Below are 20,192 nucleotides of genomic sequence, written 5' to 3'. Positions count from 1 at the left end.
TATAACATGTAATCACATTTTAAAACTATATGGGTGAGTGACCACACAGTAGAAAGTTAACATATTTTATAAATAAAAGGAAATTTATACTGTAAAATATAAATTATAATACTCTTAAGAGAATGAGGCATCTATACAAATTCAGAATGGAAATGAAGACTTAAGATAGTTCTTCAAATTTTAAAAAAGGCTTGTATGAAAAACAGAGAATGAAATTATGATCCCTGAGTTAAATTATAGGAGGCAGAACTTTTTCCAAAATAAGCAATTGCATTCTAACTATCAGAGCTGTCCAGAAATTGATTGGAATATTACTTGGATTCATGACTTGCAAACTCATCAAATTTATTGAAAATAGGATTGATTTTCATTTTTAAGAATTATTTATCTAGTCATTCATTTTTTATTTTGTTTTGTTTTGTTTTCCCTCAACAATTACTGAGAATTTGTTGGTGCTATATATTTTTCTAGGAGTATCCTGTAGAGTAGATTTTTTTTTCCCATTGGAACAGATGCATATTAAATAATAGTTTCCATTCTTCATTTTAACTCCAGAATCGATGGTGATCAAACTGGAGTATGATATATCACAGTAGTTAAATTCCCGTGCTCTGAATTCAGACTTCCAGGGTTTAAAAAACTCTTTCCACAGGTTACTGGTTCAGTGACCTGGGAAAAGTTATTGAAACCTTCTATTCTTCAGTTTTCTCAACTGTAAAATGTGGAAAAAATGGCTTCTACTGCATAAAACTTTTCTGAAGATTAAACAAATTTTATGAGTAAAATCTCCATATGTATGCCTGGCGACTTTAAGAGCATTGGATGTGTTCACACTATTAGTGTTATTTTCAATGTTATTCTTTTAATGCAGGTGAGTAAATTTACATATTTAAAATTTTGAAAGACGATCACTTTCGTATTCCCAGAGCTACAAACACATTTATTTGTTCAAGGATAGATGATAGGTAGATAGATAGATAGATAATAGATAGACGAGAGTAAATGCAAGTGTGAGTGGAAATTAAAGTATGTCCTGAAAAGATAGTTATTCTTACCAGAGCTTAATGACATTTTAATTGTATTCACCTTATATAAAAATTATATCACATTTCCTTGACCGGTCCAGGCATTTTGGATGCCTCAGCTCCCTCACTGCACCATATTATTACGTGTTCAAAGTTTTGTGATACTCGGTCAACAACTTTTCTCCTTTCACATCCAGAAGTTATTCAGTTACATTTCTCATTTCATGGGTCAGTTACTTTCTTTGTTCTCATCCGTGAAAGATAAACCCAACCTTTCTTATTGGATTAGAGGCAGGTAGTGTGAGTCTTAACTCTTTTATGGATCTTGGTTTGTCACAGATGAATTGTTTCTCTTTGATACAACTTGAGCAATCTATCTAGTATGTTGAAAAATGCCATCTCTGTGGAAGAAACACAATGCAGACCGAAGAGATGCTTCTCTTATTTAAAATGAATGGGTGGCTATTGGTGGATGACAAATCCACAGTCACTTTAAAGCTGCTAGTCAATTGTCTGTTGAAGGATAGACACAGCTGAAAAACTGTGTAAATGTACCATGGGCAGTTTCTCTTGGAATGAGGTAAACTACTACATGTGAATAATAGAAGCCAGAAAGCTTTAATTAATTTTTATTTTCTTTTGTAAGTGAAATAAGAAAAAAACTGAAATCATGTTTTCTAAATGTGCAAAAGAGAAAAGTTACAAAGAGAAATGGTTACAAAAATGGGAATAACTGAAGTGGAAGGAACCGAGATGAGATTCTCTCTCTTTCTCTCTCAGCCACAAGTCCTATTTTATTTCCCTGGTATCATGATATGATTGAATTGCAGAGGTCACTTGAAATTGGCAAATTCCAAAATAAAGTATAATTTTTATTATAATTATAATTTTATAATTTTTTGTGTAGTAATTTATGTTTGAGTAAATAAGAATTTAATAAAGTAATGACTGGCTTTGTGGCTAAAAAGTTACTTAAAAAGTAGTTTGTGATTTTCAGCATTTTTAAATATGATGTAAATAGACATTTATATTATCAACAAACTGATTTACCTCCAGATAAATAAGATGTTAATTATGCTAACTGTACATTTCACTGGATTTCCAGAGATTTAAGTGTGACTGCAAGGAATAAACATACATATGCATGTTCCTTAGACTTAAGACCTACCTGAAGTATTAAAATGCATGAAATAATGTTTTGAAGCACAGACTGCATCCATGGGATTTTATACCATCAATAAGAAGTAAATAGATTTCAAATGAATAAATACATTTTGTATTTTTCTTAGAGAAATACCTTGTGATTAATTTTTCCAATACAATAAGGTATGCTAATAAACAAACATATCTACTCCAAAATTGGAAAAAATGAAAAAGTCTAAGAAATGCATAAATAATCACAATTGTAGTGATAACATTATTTTATAGAATTAATACTAAATTCTGTATTGAGAAATATGTTTAATCCCATGTCATATATAAAACTTAAATAAAGTGAGTGGTGACTTTTAAGGAAAATAAATATTTAAGCAGATATTTATTTTTTATTATTTATTATATGCTATATAATATATGATATTATTTTAATTTGAAGAAAAAGGAGGAATTGCAAATTGCCTGTAGGTTCATAGCACAGGCTTGTGTATCAAATTTCATATTATATTGATGCATACAACCAATTCCTTAAAGAAGATATTTTAAAATAACTATTTGCTTTTCGAGGTGACTACCATTCAGTTATATCCATAAATTATATGAAAAATGGTATTTTATGAATTCATATATTTGATACATACATATTTAGATGGTAAATGTTTGTCTTCAATGTTGAATGTTTATTACCCAACATTTGTATGCATGCCATCTTGTAGGAAGAATCCTAAAAAAAAATGATAAACAAGGGTTTAAATTTCTTTTCCCTGATTAACAGCAACATAACATTTCATGGTATACTAAATGTTATACTAAAAAATATCATACTTCTGAACAGTTTTTCAAACTCAACGCACCCCAGCACTTTGACCTGTGTCCTAATACTGGGTTTATTATATTTATATAATTGTCTGGTAACCTGACATATTTTTCATCTGTAGTCTTGTTTTTGTGTACTTCCTCCTTATTTTCCCTATCAATGAACACTTTGGACATCGTTTTGCTTCATTATTTTGTTTCTTTTCCCTTCTTCCCTTCCACCCTTCCTTCTGTCCTTTCCTCCTTCCTTTCTATCTTCATTTCTTTTTCTGAATTTTGGAAATAGTTCAATATCATAGGCATATGCAAGAACTACAAAAGCCAAGCCATCTTCATTTGTATCAGGACACTAGGCTAGGCCCTATAAGCTCCTTAAATGTGAGCAGGACAATCCAAACTAAGGAAGATTAATTGGTTGATGTCCTTTTTAACATTGTCTTCAGTGCACCAGGACCAAGATTTTCCTTAAAGGAAGTTTTCTAGAGAGGGAAAAAGGAAAGAATCTAAAGAAAAGAAGGGAAAGGTGTGTCTTGCCAAGATATTTAAGCATGATCCATCATGAATGTAGGAAATATTTCGCTAAAATTCATCTTACTAAACTAATGATTACCAAAGAACATGAACTGGGTAAAAGGGAAGCAAAAGGAAGCTCTTTGGGGGCAGTGACCAAAAAGAAGTGATATCAAGTGGGGGACATTTTTTTTTATATATATTTTCATTCTTTCTTTCTTACCACCCTTATATGAATCAACGTTTCACAGGGCTTCTTGCTGACCAGGATACAAATCCCTTGCTGTTATATATATTTTTTATTATTTTATTTTATTTTTTCATGTATCTTCATCATTTCCTCCACCTATTTTTTTATTTTTATAAAAAATAATTCTTAATGTGAAGTTCTTAATGTGAAGACTTAATTCAATATTTTCCAAGTTTTCTTATTTTTTTTGTATATAATTTAAGGCTATGTATTTCCTTCTACTTATTTTCACTACACTCTGTTTCAATTTTTTATATACAAATTTCTACTTCTCCTTTGATCCATTCATTATTTAGTGGAGTGCTTTCAAATTTCCAAAATCATTATATTTATTTATCCTTTTCATTATTGATTTCCAAGTTAATTACCTATTTTTAGGTGGAATTTCTTTGAAGCTGATGTTACTTGTTCCATGATATTATATGGGTCAAGCATGTATGCTTGAGAAAAATTTGTATTCCATGTTATAGTAGTTTACATTACTGCTCTAACAAATTTCCACAAACTTAGCAGTAGTTTAAAACAACACAAATGTATTATCTTACAATTTTGGAAGTCAAAGTACAAAATCCATCTCAGTGGGCTAATGTAGTGTTGGCAGAGCTGGTCTCTTCTGGAGGCTTTAGGGAAGAATCTATTTCTTTGTCTTTCTAGAGGCCACATGTATTCCTTGGCTCATTGCTCCTTTTTCATATTCAAATCTAGCAGCTTAGCATCTAAATATCTCTCTGACTCTGATCTTTACTTGTCATACCATCCCCTTCTCATATGATGTCTCTCCTGACTTTCTCCCTTATAAAGACCCTTGATATTAAATGGAGTTCACCTAATAGTCAAGGATCATCTCCACATCTCAATATTTTAATTTAATCACCTCTGCAATTTCTTTTGCCATGTAAGGTAATAATACACTTACAGATTCTGGTATCAGGATGTGACAAATTTGGGGGTGGGGCATTATTTCTTCACACATGCATTTTCGAAATACTGGTGGGAGGATTCTATATATACTATCTAGATCTGTATCTGTATCTATGTCTATCTATCTATCTATAGATATAGATACCTTTAAAGCAAGCTTTGAGTAAGATTCATGGGAAACGAAGAAATAGATGGGACTTATATATTCGACTGAACTATTCTTTCACATGATCATAAAAGATTTCCCTGTGAGGATAGTAGCAAATTATTTCAGTACTGGGTATCTTATTGTGTGTGTGTGTGTGTTTCCGTTTGAGTTGAGAAAGTAAACTCCAATGAATCCAAATTTGTTTGTTCATGGTCACTTCCAGTATCATCTCTTGTTTAGTTTGGACACTCATAAAAGCAGCAGAAATGCCTAAGGCTTCTCAATGGGAAGACAGCGTAATAAATGTCATGCTTTTAAAAAAGACAAAATGGAACTTCCTATCTAGGAGAGAGTCATTCAGGATGCTAATTTTGGGAATGGATGAGTGATCAAAGAGCACCTTGGTTCCTCAGTGATTGATAATCTTCAAATTTCTAGCCAGACATTGATCGATTCCAAGGGAGAGGATTAAGATGACAGCTGATTTCACTCTGACTCAGCGTTCTTCACTCAGGTAGAACTCAGAGATCACTATTTAAAAAAATAAAACCATTGTATCACTTTTATCTGTTAATAACTCTGTTTTAACATATAGTAATTGATCACACAGATAAGACTAAAAAGAGAACTGTGAACTTGAAGTGTTGAGTATGTAAATTCGTTTGTTAAAAAAAAAACATTTATAAACAGAAATGGTGGCTGTGCACACAGAATAATTTCTCAACTGTATTTTATAGGCCCCAACCAGGAGCCATATATCAGAACAAAATACTCACTTACATTTTGTTAGAAACCCTATTGATAAAAGCATACAAAGAGCGACTTCCCTGTGAAACTTGTCTATTAGATGAATTTATGGAAGAAGTTTGGCAAAGTAGATTATGACTGTTTTGCCTAAAAGTTGTCTATATCAATTTGAAAATGAGGGTGAATCGTGTTATCTCCCAGTCAGCATTAAAAGCCCAAGAGCCAGGAGTGGTAATGTCCAAGTGCAGGAGAAAACGAGATGTCTTAGCTCAAGCACGGGCATAGAATTTACCCTACCGGGGCGCCTGGGTGGCACAGCGGTTAAGCATCTGCCTTTGGCTCAGGGCGTGATCCCGGTGTTCTGGGATCGAGCCCCACATCAGGCTCCTCGGCTATGAGCCTGCTTCTTCCTCTCCCACTCCCCCTGCTTGTGTTCCCTCTCTTGCTGGCTGTCTCTATCTCTGTTGAATAAATAAATAAAATCTTTAAAAAAAAATTTACCCTACCTTCCCCATTTTGTTTTATTCAGGCCTACAATAGAGTGAATGATGCCCACCCACACTGGTGAGCGTGATGTTTGATCAGTCTACTGATTCAAATTCTCACACTAAAAGGCCAAACAAGCATTTTGAAGAGACAGAGCAAGTATCATAACCAGACTCAGATATGGCAGAGATGTTGAAATTATCAGACTATGAATCTAAAACAACTATGAATAATATGCCAAGGCTCTGACGAGTTAAGTAGATAGCATACAAGAATATATGGACAATGCAAGCAGAGAGAAAAAAAGTCTAAGAAAAAGTAAAAAAGAAATGCTAAAGATCAAAAACACTGGACGAGATATAAACAGTACCTTTGATAGACTCCTTAGTTGAGTAGACATGACAGAGGAAAAACTCTGAGCTTAAAAATAACTTCAGTAGAAACTTCATAACTGAAAAGCAAAGCCAAAAAAGACTGGGGAAAAAAAAAAGAGAGACAAAACATCCAAGAACAGTGGAATAACTATAAAATATCACTTGCACAAAATGGAATTCCAGAAGCAGAAGCAAGAAAGACAGGAACAGAAGAAATATTTGAAAAATGACTTAAAATTTCTCGAATTAATGTCAGGTACCAAACCACAGATCCAGGAACCTCTGAGAAGACCAGGAAGGAAAAATGCCAAAATCTAGGCATTCGTAATCAAACTTCAGAAAATCAAAGATAAAGAAAAAATTTTGAAAGAAGAAACCCTCCCTAAACAGGAGCAAACATTAAAATTACATTGGACTTCTCAGAAACCATTCAAGCAATGAGAGTGGAGTGAAATATTTAAAGTGTTGAGAAAATAAAACCATCATATAGAATTCTGTATCCTGAGAAATTATCCTTCAAAAGTAGAGATAAAGACCTTCACACACACACACACACACACACAAAGGCATAAATTCATTGAAGTAGATATGCTTTGGAAGAAATGTTCAAAGAATTTCCTTAGTTCTTTAAAGAGAAGGAGATTGATTTGGATTAGAAACTCAGATCCACATTAAAGAAAGGAAAAGTATTAGAGAAGGAATAAGTGAAGGTAAATAAAAACTTTTTTTTATTTATAATTAATCTAACAGATAACCCATTCAAAATAATGGTGAAATTGTATTCGATCGTGTATGTTTATGTGTATATATAATGCAAATGATACAAGGGATAGGAAGAAGGAATTAGAAATATTTATTATAAAGTATTTTCACTACCCATGAAATAGTATAGTGTTATTTGAAAGTGTACTTGAATTAATTGTATAAATATTTTGCAAAATCTATGGCAACCACTAAAGTAAAAAAGAAAAAAGTATAATTGATATGCTGAAAAAACAAGCAAAAGTGGAATTATATAAAATACTCAATTAGAAGTATAAATGTTGGGCACCTGGGTGGCTCAGTCCATTGAGCATCTGGCTCTTGATTGGCTCAGGTCATACTCTCAGGGTTGTGAGATTGAGCCCTCAGCAGGGAGTCTGCTTGAGATTCTTTCACTCCCTCTACCTATACCCCTCCCCCTGCACTAAATAATAAATAAATAAATAAATAAATAAATAAATAAATAAATAAATAAAATCTTTTAAAAAAGCATAAATGTCAGAAAAAAGAGGAAGACAAAAATAGGAACAAAGAACAAAGGCAAAAATAGAAAATAGTTACAAATATAGTAGATATTAATGAACCAGTTCAATAATCACTTTAGATATCAATGGTCTAAATACCCCCAATTAAAAGAGATTCTCAGTTAGAAAAAGAAAATAAGACCCCATTATATGAGATCTATAAAAGATTCACCTTAAATATAAAGAGATACATATTTTAAAGATGAAAGGATGGAGGAAGATATACCATGCTAACACTAATCAGAAGTATGCGGGAAGTAACAATATTAACTTGAGACAGAGCAAACATAGAAACAAGAAAAATACCAGTAGTAAAAGGGGTACTGACTAATGATAAAGAGGTCAATTCCCATGAAGACTTAAGAGTCCTTAATCTGCATGTGCCTAACAACAGAACATCGAAATATATGAGGTCAAAATTAGAACTACAAGGAGAAATCAATGAAACCACTTTTATATTTGGAGTCTTAACACCCCTTTATCAAAAATGCAGAAAATTAGTAAGGATACAGCAGAGCTCAAGAGCACCATTAAGCAAATGAATATAATTGTCATCTAAGACTACTTCACCCAACAACAGGAGAATGCACACTTTTCTCAAGTTCACATGGAACATAAACCAAGATACACTGCACCCTGGTCCATAAAACACATGTAATAAAAGTATAGAGATTATATAATCTATGCTTTCAGACCACAGAGGAATGAAGCTAAAAATCAATTAACAGAAAGCTAGAAAAACTCCCCAAATACTTAGATATTAAACACACCTCTAAATCAACATATGAGTCAAAGAAAAGAATATTTGAAACTAAAATTATTTTTAACGAAATTAATATGAAAGCACAACTTACCAAAATTGTGGGATGGGCAAAAGAGCTGAATAGGTACCTCATCAAAGAAGATGTACAGAGAGCATATAAACATATGAAAAGATTCTCCATATGTCATTTGGGAAATGCAAATTAAAATAATGAGATACCACCACAAGCCTATTTAGAATGACCAAAATCCAGAGCACTGACAACAAATGATGCTGGTACGGTTGAACTTGGCTGGCCTCTAAGTTCAGCTGATTGGGCTTAATATTTTTACAATAACCTTGTTTATATATTTTTCTTGGTTAACTTCATGGCACTTGAAGCAATGGGGACAGCTTGGCCGTGTATCTCTCCCCATCCGGCAGGCTAGCCTAAACACAGCAAGAAAGAACTATTTTAATATATAACTGCTTTTCAAGTCTCTGCATGTATCACATTTGCTCTTGACTCATTGGTCAAATCTAGTATCTGACCAAACCATGACTCAGGAGGCAAAACTGTAGGCCCAACATACTCATGGGAGAAGCTGCAAAGTCACATCATAAAGGGTATGCAGACAAGGATGGGAAGAATTGTTGTCCTTTTTGCCAATTGACTGCAATCTCAAATTTGCTTTGCAATTTTAATAGATTTTTGATAAAAATTGCTTTGTAATTTTAATGAATTTGTGATAGATTCTTCTCTTTTTGTTTTGTTTTTAAAGATTTTATTTATTTATTTATTTACTTGAGAGAGAGCCAGAAAGCACATGCACACATGAGCAGGGGCGAGGGGCAGAGGGAAAGGGAGAAGCAGACTCCCCCCTGGGAGGTGGGGCTGGATCCCAATACCTTGAGATCATGACCTGAGCCAAAGGCAGATGCTTAACTGAGCCACCCAGGCGCCCCTTGTTGTTCTTGTGTAAGTAATAATGGCCTATACAAATACTAATGTTTATACACTTCTCTCTACTGGCATGACCTCATATTAATTTTATTCTCTTAATCCATTTGTCTTAACAAGACAATATTAAGTAATAGTGATAACAGCAAAAATTAATGACTTCATTAAATGCACAAATATGTATCATATTTGAAATGATCAAGTTTCTTTACTGGAAATATTTTCATTTTATAAGCATTGATTAATTTTGCATTCATATTTTCCATTCATGGAAAGGTGAAACTCAGAAAACAGAAGTAACTACAAGGAGGAAAAGACACTTACATGAACAAATGCTATCACTTTATTTTTTTACCATCTTATATAAATGCTTGTAATTTTAGTAAATGTTGTTTATTTTTCCTCAGTTCTTGGCAAATTTCATGTCAGTTTGAAAGATAAATGCATTCTATAAATATTGGACTGTTTAATTTAATTGCATTGGGCAATTCTTAAATTATGTTTTGCTCTTTTATGTTTTGTATCATAAACTGACTTTTAATAATAACAAAAAAAATTATGAATTTAATGAGTTGTTTTACTATTTTAAAAGCTAGTGAAAACATTGTCTTAAGAATGACCAACCAATATAAAATATCATCGATTTCCTTTGAAAAATTTATATTTATGTCAGAATTTCTGCCCTCAGCTTAAGGAATTTTCATCATAATAGTGTCCTCTTTTCCATACAATTTATCTTGTTAAAAATTCATAAGCTAATATATCATATGAAGAATTCATAATATCCATGAAGTATCATAATTGAAATAAATAGAATGGGATGTCAGAATGAAAGATTAATAATAAAATTGGTTGCTCAGTCCATCATTCATCTCATTAAGGATGCTACTTTGATGAAAGATATACAAATATAAATTTTCACCAGATGTTGATATGTTTTAGATTGATTTATTAGAAAGACATTTTCAAATTATTATTTAAAGAAGATGCTGAAATTGTTTTACCAGCTGAGCAACACCCATAATACAATAAACTCATTTCTTAAATATCGTTGAAATGTCATGACTGCACTGTGCTTGGCTACATGATTTAAGGTTGAAGAATTTCAAACCCACAAGTCCTGAATATTAACCCTCAAAGAATCGGAGTCCACCCCAATTCAACTCTGTTATGATACCTAGGATGCGGGGTCAGTAACTATGTGAGATCCGAAGAGAAGGGAACGTTAGCAGTTCAAACCTTAGGACAATTTACTTTATTTGAAGTACTCCTCATGCTCCGCTTGACAAGCATTGTCCAGGTGGTGACTTTTAAACCTACAAATATGAAGAGCGAAGAATTCAGGGTGAGATGATATCTAGCTCTTGGATTCTTCCTATAGATTTGTTTCTAGGGGATGCTCAAAATCAGCCTGAAGTTTGGAAACATGTTTATTTAAATTTTACTTAAATCAGTTAAGAAGATAATAGGCAAAGTCTATTCAGGCAAAGCCATCCTCATCTGTTCGACGATCCATGACGTAAGGGGACGTTTGCATCAATTATCAGACTCAATAAATGATGCAAATAAACTTCAACCATGCAACAAAATTGTGGCATGTGCCTCAGTTGTCCCTAGTGCTGGAAAGATGGCAACAAATTCAATATCCTTGGGACTAAGAATACATGTTAGTTGTTCCTATTAGTCTAGTTCAAAATATGTTTTTCAGCTTTAATGTTCTTGTGCAAACCAGTAAGAAATTACATGGGTTTGTTTCTATTCAGTAATTCAAAGGATTAGACTATAAATCCTAGAGGAGGAATATTGGAGAAATGTGTTGTTGATGGAATAAAAAAAAGTAAGGCAAGAAATACCCAGAAACTGACTATTTGTCAGAATTCAGAGCTGTACACAGAGCCACGTTTTGTACCGCGGTCAGTCGTATAACCTCTGAAGGAATCGTTTACAGTTTATCTAGAGTGCCTAGAGCATAGGTTTGGAAATAGAGCCGTTCTGAAGATTTCTCAGTTCAATCTAAGAAATGACAGGAGAAAGAACCACAAGTTTTCAGATTTGAAAAGCACCTCAGAAGCTTCCATGATAGACTAGAAGTTAAGGACTCTCCCCAGTGTTCTTAAGCACGGGGCAGGGCCCCTTCATTTTCATATGGCCTTCAGAAAGCAGTATATTTCAATTTTTGAGTGCACTAATTGGCCATTGTATTTGTAACAAACTACCACAAACTTAGTGTTAGAACAACACAAATTTATTAAATTGCAGTTCTGGAAGTCAGAAATACATCTATCTCAGTGGTCCAAAACTAAACTACCGATAGGGTTAACTCACTCTGGAGGCTTCAGGGGAGAATCTATTTCCTTACCCTTTCCAGCTTCGAGAGGCTGTCCTTACTTCTTGTCTTATGGCCCCTACCTACTTACTGAGAGCCAGCAGGAAAGTAGCATCTTCAAATTTTTCTCTGCTTCCATCATCACATCACCTTTTCCTCTTTGCTTCTTAACCATATTATCACTGGATCTCCCTCTGTAAAGGACTCTTGTGATTATATTGGGCCCATCTAGATAATCCAAAATAATCTCCCCATCTCAAAACTCTTAATTTATTCACATTTGCAAAGTCTCATTTGCCATGTGAATTAACATATTCATAGGTTTCAAAGATTAGGACATTGATATCTTTGGAGCCCTTATTCAATCTATCACTGCAAGGATATTGAATTTATTACTATTCTTACAGCACAAGAGTTGAGAAGGGAATTTAATTTGAATAAATTATTACTTTTCTGGGACCTATTTGTTTAGAGACTAAATTCATCATCACACCATTTAAAGTAACAGCCATAAAAGTGTACGGTCATTCCATATTTTTGTTTATATTTTAAAATAGTTACTAATTTTAACTCTCAACGATTTGCCTTTGAATAATCTATATTTGATGCTAACAGTATTTTCACTAGAGATTATTCTGGTTTTCATCTACTGTCACTTTTTTATTCACTTAGTTTATTTTTATTTTTTAATAACCTCAGAAGTTATGATTGTTTTTTTATGATTTTTAATTACACATAAAACACATAAATTTTATAAAATTAAAATGTTAAAATAATCACTAAAACCCCTTTGGTTATCACTTAAAATGAGTATTTTAAACATATTTAATATAATACTGTCCAAAGTTTTAGTAACTTGATTTTCCACATTTTATCTGTTTTTGTTTTTGTTTTTTAAGATTTTATTTATTTATTTGAGAGCGAGAGAGAGGGTATGAGTGGGTTGAGGAGCAGAGGGAGAGGGAGAAGTAGACTCCCCGCTGAGCAGGGAGCCCAAGGTGGGGCTCGTGCCCAGGACCCTGAGACCATGACCTGAGCTGAAGGCAGATGCTTAACCAACTAAGCCACTGAGACCCCCAGGTGCCCCATCATTTTTTTTTTTTTTTAGTAAATCTTAAAAAATATTTACTTATTTGAGGGGGGGGGGAATGGACAGAGGGAGAGAATCTTTAAGCAGACTCCCTGCTGAGCAGGGAGCATGATGTGGGGCTTGATCCCATGACCCATGAGATCATGACCTGAACTGAAACCGAGAGTCAGGTGCTCAACCGACTGAGCAACCAGGTGCCCCATGCACACTTTATCTGATAGAGGTTACTGCATGTTAAAGTATTGTTATTAGCTGAGTTGTATCTCACCAAAATTAGTGTGTTGAAGTCCTAACCCCTGATACCTCAGAATTGGCTGTGTTTGGAAATGGGATCTTTAAAGGGATAATTAAGTTACAATGAGGTCATTGGAGTGGACCCTGATCCAATATGACTTGGGCCGTAATAAAAAAGGCAGCCAGACACATGCAGAAGGAAGACCATGTGAAGACACAGGGAGAAGTCAGCCACCTGTAAACCAAGGAGAGAGGCCTCAGAAGAAACTGAAACCTTGATCTCAAACTTCTAGCCTCCAGAACTGTGAAAGAATAGTTTTTTTAAGCCACCCGATCTGTGGTACCTTGTTATGGTAGGCCTAGGAAACTAATAGAAAGATTAATTTTATGGATTTTAACAGTGTATACAATCCCATAGTATGGATATGTCTTTGTTTATTACCTCTTCCACTATTGATAGTTGTTATTGATAGATAATTCATTACTGAGGTGACTAAACCAGGAGGTCTTTATCCTTTCATGACACCATGCTAAAATTTATATCCCTCCAGGACTATAAGAATAAGATAAAGATCACTATTTCACACATTATTTGATAGTTTTTAAAAACCTATCGAGAGTTTAATTTTTTCCTGTTTCATTTTTCTTTGAGAGTAATGTCAACATTTTCCTACACCAAAGCAAATACCATGAATTCTAGACGGTTTCTCTAGCTTGTGTTAAGACAAAGGCCAGTTTGTGCTAGTTGACATTTCTTTCACTTTTACATATATTTTATATTTTCAAATGCCTCCCAATAGTCTTATCTGTTTCTGCTCCAATTCCAGGTCTAAATTTGAATTTTTTTTTTAATATTGCATGTCTGTGGTTATTGTAATGGAATTTCAGTAAATGCATGAGCTCAAAATGCCATAGAAAAAATGGACATCTAAATTATTTTCTTAAGTATAAAGTGATAAATTAAGATGTGATATTTATTTCCACATTTCCTTCATAAGCCATTAAAATTATCTTTGTTTAAATTATTTTTTATAAAAACAATATATCAGGTTGCATACAAATCCATTTTGATTGTGAATAAAAAGCTTAAAATTTTGTTTACACCAATGATTCAAGTAAACAGCCAAGTATATATAAAGTGTTGGGGTTTTTTTTTCAGATATTTTTGGTCTTATATTTATTGGATGTTAAAGAAATACTCTTTTTTTTTTCGAAATGATCTTAGGTTTTATGAAGATCTTTTTTCACTTTATGAAAAAAGAGAAAAATATAATTACTTTTATGCTGTATTAACTACTCTCACATTTTTATACGGTGCTCCTATGAAACAGTTGTCTTTTTTAACTTATTTTTAACTTTTTAATAAAAAATAAGCCACCGTATCCATATATTTGGCTTATTTTTAAATTCAAAGTTACATCTTCTGTTTCCTTTCCTTGATGGCGTTTGTTAAAAGCATAGCTCTATCATTCATTTTTTCAATGAAACAGCTTTTAATTGATAATATTAGTGTTTTCTTCTCTTTCGGTTTATATTTCATTATTTTCCACTTTCTTTGAATTTATTTCATTGTTCATACTGTCTTTTTTTAGCTAAAAGCTTCATTTCATACCTTCTGATTTTTCATGGTTTTCTACAAACGTGATTTATTCCTTAAATATTACCCTGAGTTAGCTAAATCTTGTATTGTTAATGTGTCATTCTATAATAGATTTTCTTTGCTTTTTTACTGGTGGAAATTATGAAAATTATTCTTCTGTATGAATCAAATTGAATATTCTGCATAATTTTTCCACAAAAATACATGTATAAATGTTGAGGAAGATTATGGAAGAACATATTTGCAGAAAAATCAACCCTTTAACATGACTTAGGATGACCATTGATTTCTTCCAGCTTAATTTTCTACCACATTTTCCCTTGTTCTGTGGGATTTAGCTTTTATTTCCATTGTTTGAATTTGCCAGCACACACCTCAGAGACTTTGCACCTGTTATTTTACCTGGAATGTACTTTTTCCCTTGTCCTCACCTAGGTATTGATGCATTCTTTTGATGCCACGTGTAGTGAATTTTTACAAAGACTGACATTTTAAGAATATGGTTATTTTATAAAGCTTTTTTATAAAAAATGACAGTTAGGTGTATTATTTGTTTATAAAAGCATAATGTATTCCAGTGGGGTAAATAATTTTGCAATGCTTAATTTAATTTTTCACTTTCAATAGGCAAAAGTATAACTTTTTAATGCAGATTTTGACTGAAAGAATGTTTTGTACTTTTGATGATGTAGATAAATATTTAAATACTGGGCATGTCTGGCCCATAAAACTTCAAGGAAGTATCATATTATGATTTAACTCATACACTGATTGAAAAAATAACTATTCAGTGAATCATTTTTATCTCTTGTCAAAAGTAATTTATTTATAAAATGAAACAATTTATTCAACTTTTACAGATAGAAGAAAGGGGTTTCCTCAGATCAGATTAATTTCTCAAAGCAATAATAAATATAAATTAAGTTATATCATATAAACATTAAAGTAAATTAAATTAAATCTGTTTGATTATATAAGCATTGATATATTCAATAAATATTAATGAGTATGAATGTTGAATCTGAAATCTGAGGATTATGTGTAAAATTTTAAAAATAAATGACTGTTTTTAAGAGGGTAACTTCTAGTAGCATCTGTGGAGAAAAAGAGTTAATATTAATTGCTGAAATTACGGTATTTATCCTACTCAAAGGTTCGAGGGGATAGATTTACTGCAGAACTCTAGGGAATAATATAACTGGCATAAGAAAATGTGCTTAGCTAACATTCTTAAGAGTTTAGAGGCAGAGTATTACTTTCTATTTGCATAATTAAAATTTTAAAGATATCACTGCTATTGCAATTATTTTCCATTTATATAAGATCTTTCTATTTATATGCTCATAAATCTCATAAAGCAAATATTGATACATCTTTCCTATAATACAAATGGATATGGTTCATAAGACTGCTGAACTCCTTTAAAACCCCATGATACCTTACAGTATGGTTGTTACTCTTTTGATCATAATGGCTTTGGTTCATAGGATTTATGGGTAATCTTTCCCAGTGTGATACCTTGGGAGTTATAGCTCCTGTGGATATTTTATCTTCTCATACAACACTTACAAACCAGTTTATTTTCATGGGGCTTAACATAGCCATAGCTAATTCTACAAGACTTTCCCTACTGTGCTTATAATACTTTATTCCTTGGAAGTTAGAGATTGAGTAACAGTGAACTCCCACATATGTATAAAATATATATTTCTGTTAATTAATTCGTTTTTTGTTTACTTGGTAGTCTGTACTATGAGGGTACACTAGATAAATATTAAGCTATTTAACTTTCTTTAAAAATACTGTGTGTATGTGTTTAACGTTTAATTTTTTAAAAATAATAATGAAGTGATACATGGTACATTAGAGTCATTTTATGTGTCTTGTTTCAGATAAATTGAAATGCAAATGTGACCAAACTGTTGACATTCTGTCTCAAAAAATTTTGTTCCATTTCCTTTCTGTAAATATAACACACATATTAAAATAAAAATATTAACAAGATGTTATTTGTGTTCTCAGACATTGTTAAAAGATTACTTTGGTACTGTTCGGAGCATCATTTCTACAAAAAAAGAAGTAAAATGGATTTTCATGTTTTTCTGACTAATCATTTAAAATTGTATTTACTATTTATTTTTATGCTGTTTTCTTACACTTAAACCCTTTAATTTTTATTTTCTTTTTAAAAATTATTTAAAAATTCTTTATTTTATACTTGAAAAATATTTATTTCCTTAATTTTACTATTTCTATTTTGCTCATATATTTAAGGCTATTGGTTTAACCATTTACTATAATTCACAAAGCATAGTGGTTCATGATTCATTTTCATTTTATTTTAGACCGTCTGTAATTTGTTTTTTCCATTTTGCTTCCTACATCAATTTTTGGGCTTCACCAGGTCCTACCAACATGTATATAAGATGATAAATATCTGGCAGTCCAGGGTCATAGGTCCTGATAATGACTCTAAGTTCTTCAAAAAACTTTTGGGGTTTCTCCTTAGGCTTAGGAAATTCCTTAACCCTGGCACTTAGTTCAGTCTTTGACCAAGGGATGAAGGACACCTGAGGATGTTATTATTTTCATTTATTTCATTTTTTAAAAAATATTTTATTTATTTGAGATACAGAGAAAGAGAGAGAGCACAAGCAGGGGGGCGGGGCATTGAGAGAGGGAAAGGGAAAAGCAGAGTCCCCGCTATAGGGAGCCCGACGTGAGGCTCACTCCCAGGACCCCAAGATCATGACCTGAACCGAAGATAGACGCTTAACCGACTGTCTTTATTCCATTTTAAAGAGCAACTGTCCAATAATTTCTTCATAGTGGAGAAGCAGTTCAGAGAAAGAATTAGTAAAATGTGAGTACTCAGGTGAAAAAGAATGGGGAGGGGTAGTAGGAGTCATGCTGTTCATGACTTCTGTTTTAGGTACTTGTGTGTTTAATTTTTCATTAGCCATTTCTAACAGGTCTTTTAACAAAACTATGTTGGAATCTTAAAGCCTTTTGGAAGCTTCTGAATAACAATTTAAGGTAGGCACATTATTCTTTTTGTTCAAAGTGGGATCCCATGCTTTTAAAGGCATTTCTTAAATGAGTCATCTTGTCTAATTAGAACATTTCTCACAATGGCCATTGTGATTCTAGGTTATTTTTAGTAAAGTCTTGTCATTTTGCTAGATGCCTGCAACTTCTGGGATTATAGTTCTTAAATATTAAATATGCAGTTGTGCTGGGATGTGGCAATGTAAAGGATTCCATTTATCTTAGCTAAGTTTTTGGTTTCCCACAGCCAAATTATTACCTTCAAGGGCTATCATGGGAAACTTCTTGAGGTGGCAAGTGCTCTAAGAATCTTTAAATTCTCGACCTGTGCCCACCAGTCTTTGTGGTATTTTTTATTTTTGAGATTTCTAATATTCAGCTGAGAACTTCCACTGGCTTCAATCCAGCCCAAATGGAACCCAGTCTGATACCAGACTCAGTTCAATTCCAGGTGGTAACCATTAACAGTTCCCTGTGTGGAATCTGGAGTTTGGGGAAAGGATTAAAATAGCAGATCCCAAAGAATGGAAACTGCAGACTGGTTTCAAGCAAATGGGCAACTACAGCTGCCATTAGGGGTTCTCAAGATGAAATCTAGGTATAGAACCAAGGGTTAAGGTTTCCAAACAAATGGGGAAAGCCAGTTAGATCTGAAACTCAATACAAAGGAAGTGGAGGTCATAACTGAAAGGAGCTTACCCATGGCACTTGGAAATGGTGAGAAAGACAAAGAACTCAAAGGGTTCATGCGTGCCATACCCATGTCTCTCATTGTCCCCAAAGCTGTAGGAAGTCTTTTTCAGTCTGTCACTGCCACCAAATCTGTTAAAGAACAAAAATTCAACAAAGGAAATTTAAAGATCTAATTGGCTTCATTTAATGATTTGTGAATCGGGCAACATCCCATCTAATAAATAGAAGGGTGCTCCTGACATTCTGTAATTTTTATTTCAAGGTAAATGATCTTCAGCAAAACACAGTACCATGAGAAATAAATTGAAATTTTACCAAATAAAAGCTCTGATTTGTAGTCTCAGTGACACTTTAGTGCAATTTACCCAAAAGTAAGAATCTATGCTATTTAAAAAAAAAACAAAAACAGAAACAATTATACCACTTAACATGTTCATAAGTGTTAAGGAACAGGATAGCTGGAATAAAGTCCTCAGTAAAATAAATGAATATAATGAACAAAGTTACTTAGAAAATTAGACGCCGTATCTCCTAAAGAAAGAATACTAAGAAAGATGAAAGAAAAGATAAAATAATCAAAGGATGTTACTTATCATGTCACCTATTTATTATGAATTTCCTTAAAGTGGTGAACAAATTCAAAACAATGTAAAACTAAAACATTAAATTTGGAGAAATTTTTGTCTACAGATCAACAATGTTACTACAGAATTCATTTTAAAAAAGCAGAAAAGAATTACCCACATCTGAAAAGTACATTCTGTTAAAACTAATGATTTCTGAGAATGATATAGAAATCTAAGCATAAAAACTAGACGAATAATAAACACATAAAAATACATGTTGCCTAACAAAGAAAGTTAATAGAATCGGACTTGTATTTTCCTGGGGTGGAAATGATATGTTAAAATGGATTAGAATGGTTTCCATTTCATCCCTTCTTATACTTAAAGATTTTTCCATTGCTTTTAGGAAAAAAATATATATAATTTCCTGATAATAATCTATCAAACCTTACATATTCTGTTATTTTTATTCCAAACATATCAAATACCACTCATTCTTTACTTGTTAATTTCTAGACAAACTAACATCTGATCACACCAGTACTTTCGAGAGTAAAGACAATTGGCAGACCGTTTTATGTACATGAAATCAGTTGCTAATATGTATGCATGTTTTCTGCCTTTCTATCTTTCAAGGCTTAGATTAAATCTTTTACTGAATTTATTTTTATCTAATGTGACTCTTTTATTGGAGTATAATTGATGTACAATATTTCAGGTATACAGCATATTCGACAATTCTATACATCACTCAATGCTCACCATGATAAGTGTAGTCACTGTCACCACACAACATTATTACAATATTATCAATGATATTCCATATTCTGTACTTTTCATTTCTTTGACTTGTTTATCTTACAACTGGAAGCTCGTACTTCTTAATCTCCTTTATCCATTTTTCCCATTCCAATATTCACTTTCTTTAATATCCATTTCAATATCCTTTTAGTTAAATTCACAGCACATTACTCAGTGTAGCACATTGCTGTACTTTGAAACTCCTTACTTCTATATTGTCTGAATGACCTAATGCTAAATTACATGAAGCCAGGAACTTTACCTGTCTGGTTTACCAGGGCTTACATGGGCTTATGACAGTATGTTGAACTGAAGAGATTCTCAGAAATTAATTGGAATGTTAGAGGAGATGAAGACAGGAGGCAAATAATTTAGCTGTTGTCTAAATTAAAAATAGTAGGAGCCTGGATTAA

The sequence above is a fragment of the Ursus americanus genome, chromosome 15, assembly GCF_024610735.1.
Source record: "Ursus americanus isolate L20-20 chromosome 15, mUrsAme1.1.p, whole genome shotgun sequence".
In the NCBI taxonomy this organism is placed as follows: Eukaryota; Metazoa; Chordata; class Mammalia; order Carnivora; family Ursidae; genus Ursus; species Ursus americanus.
This window is presented reverse-complemented; position numbering follows the sequence as displayed.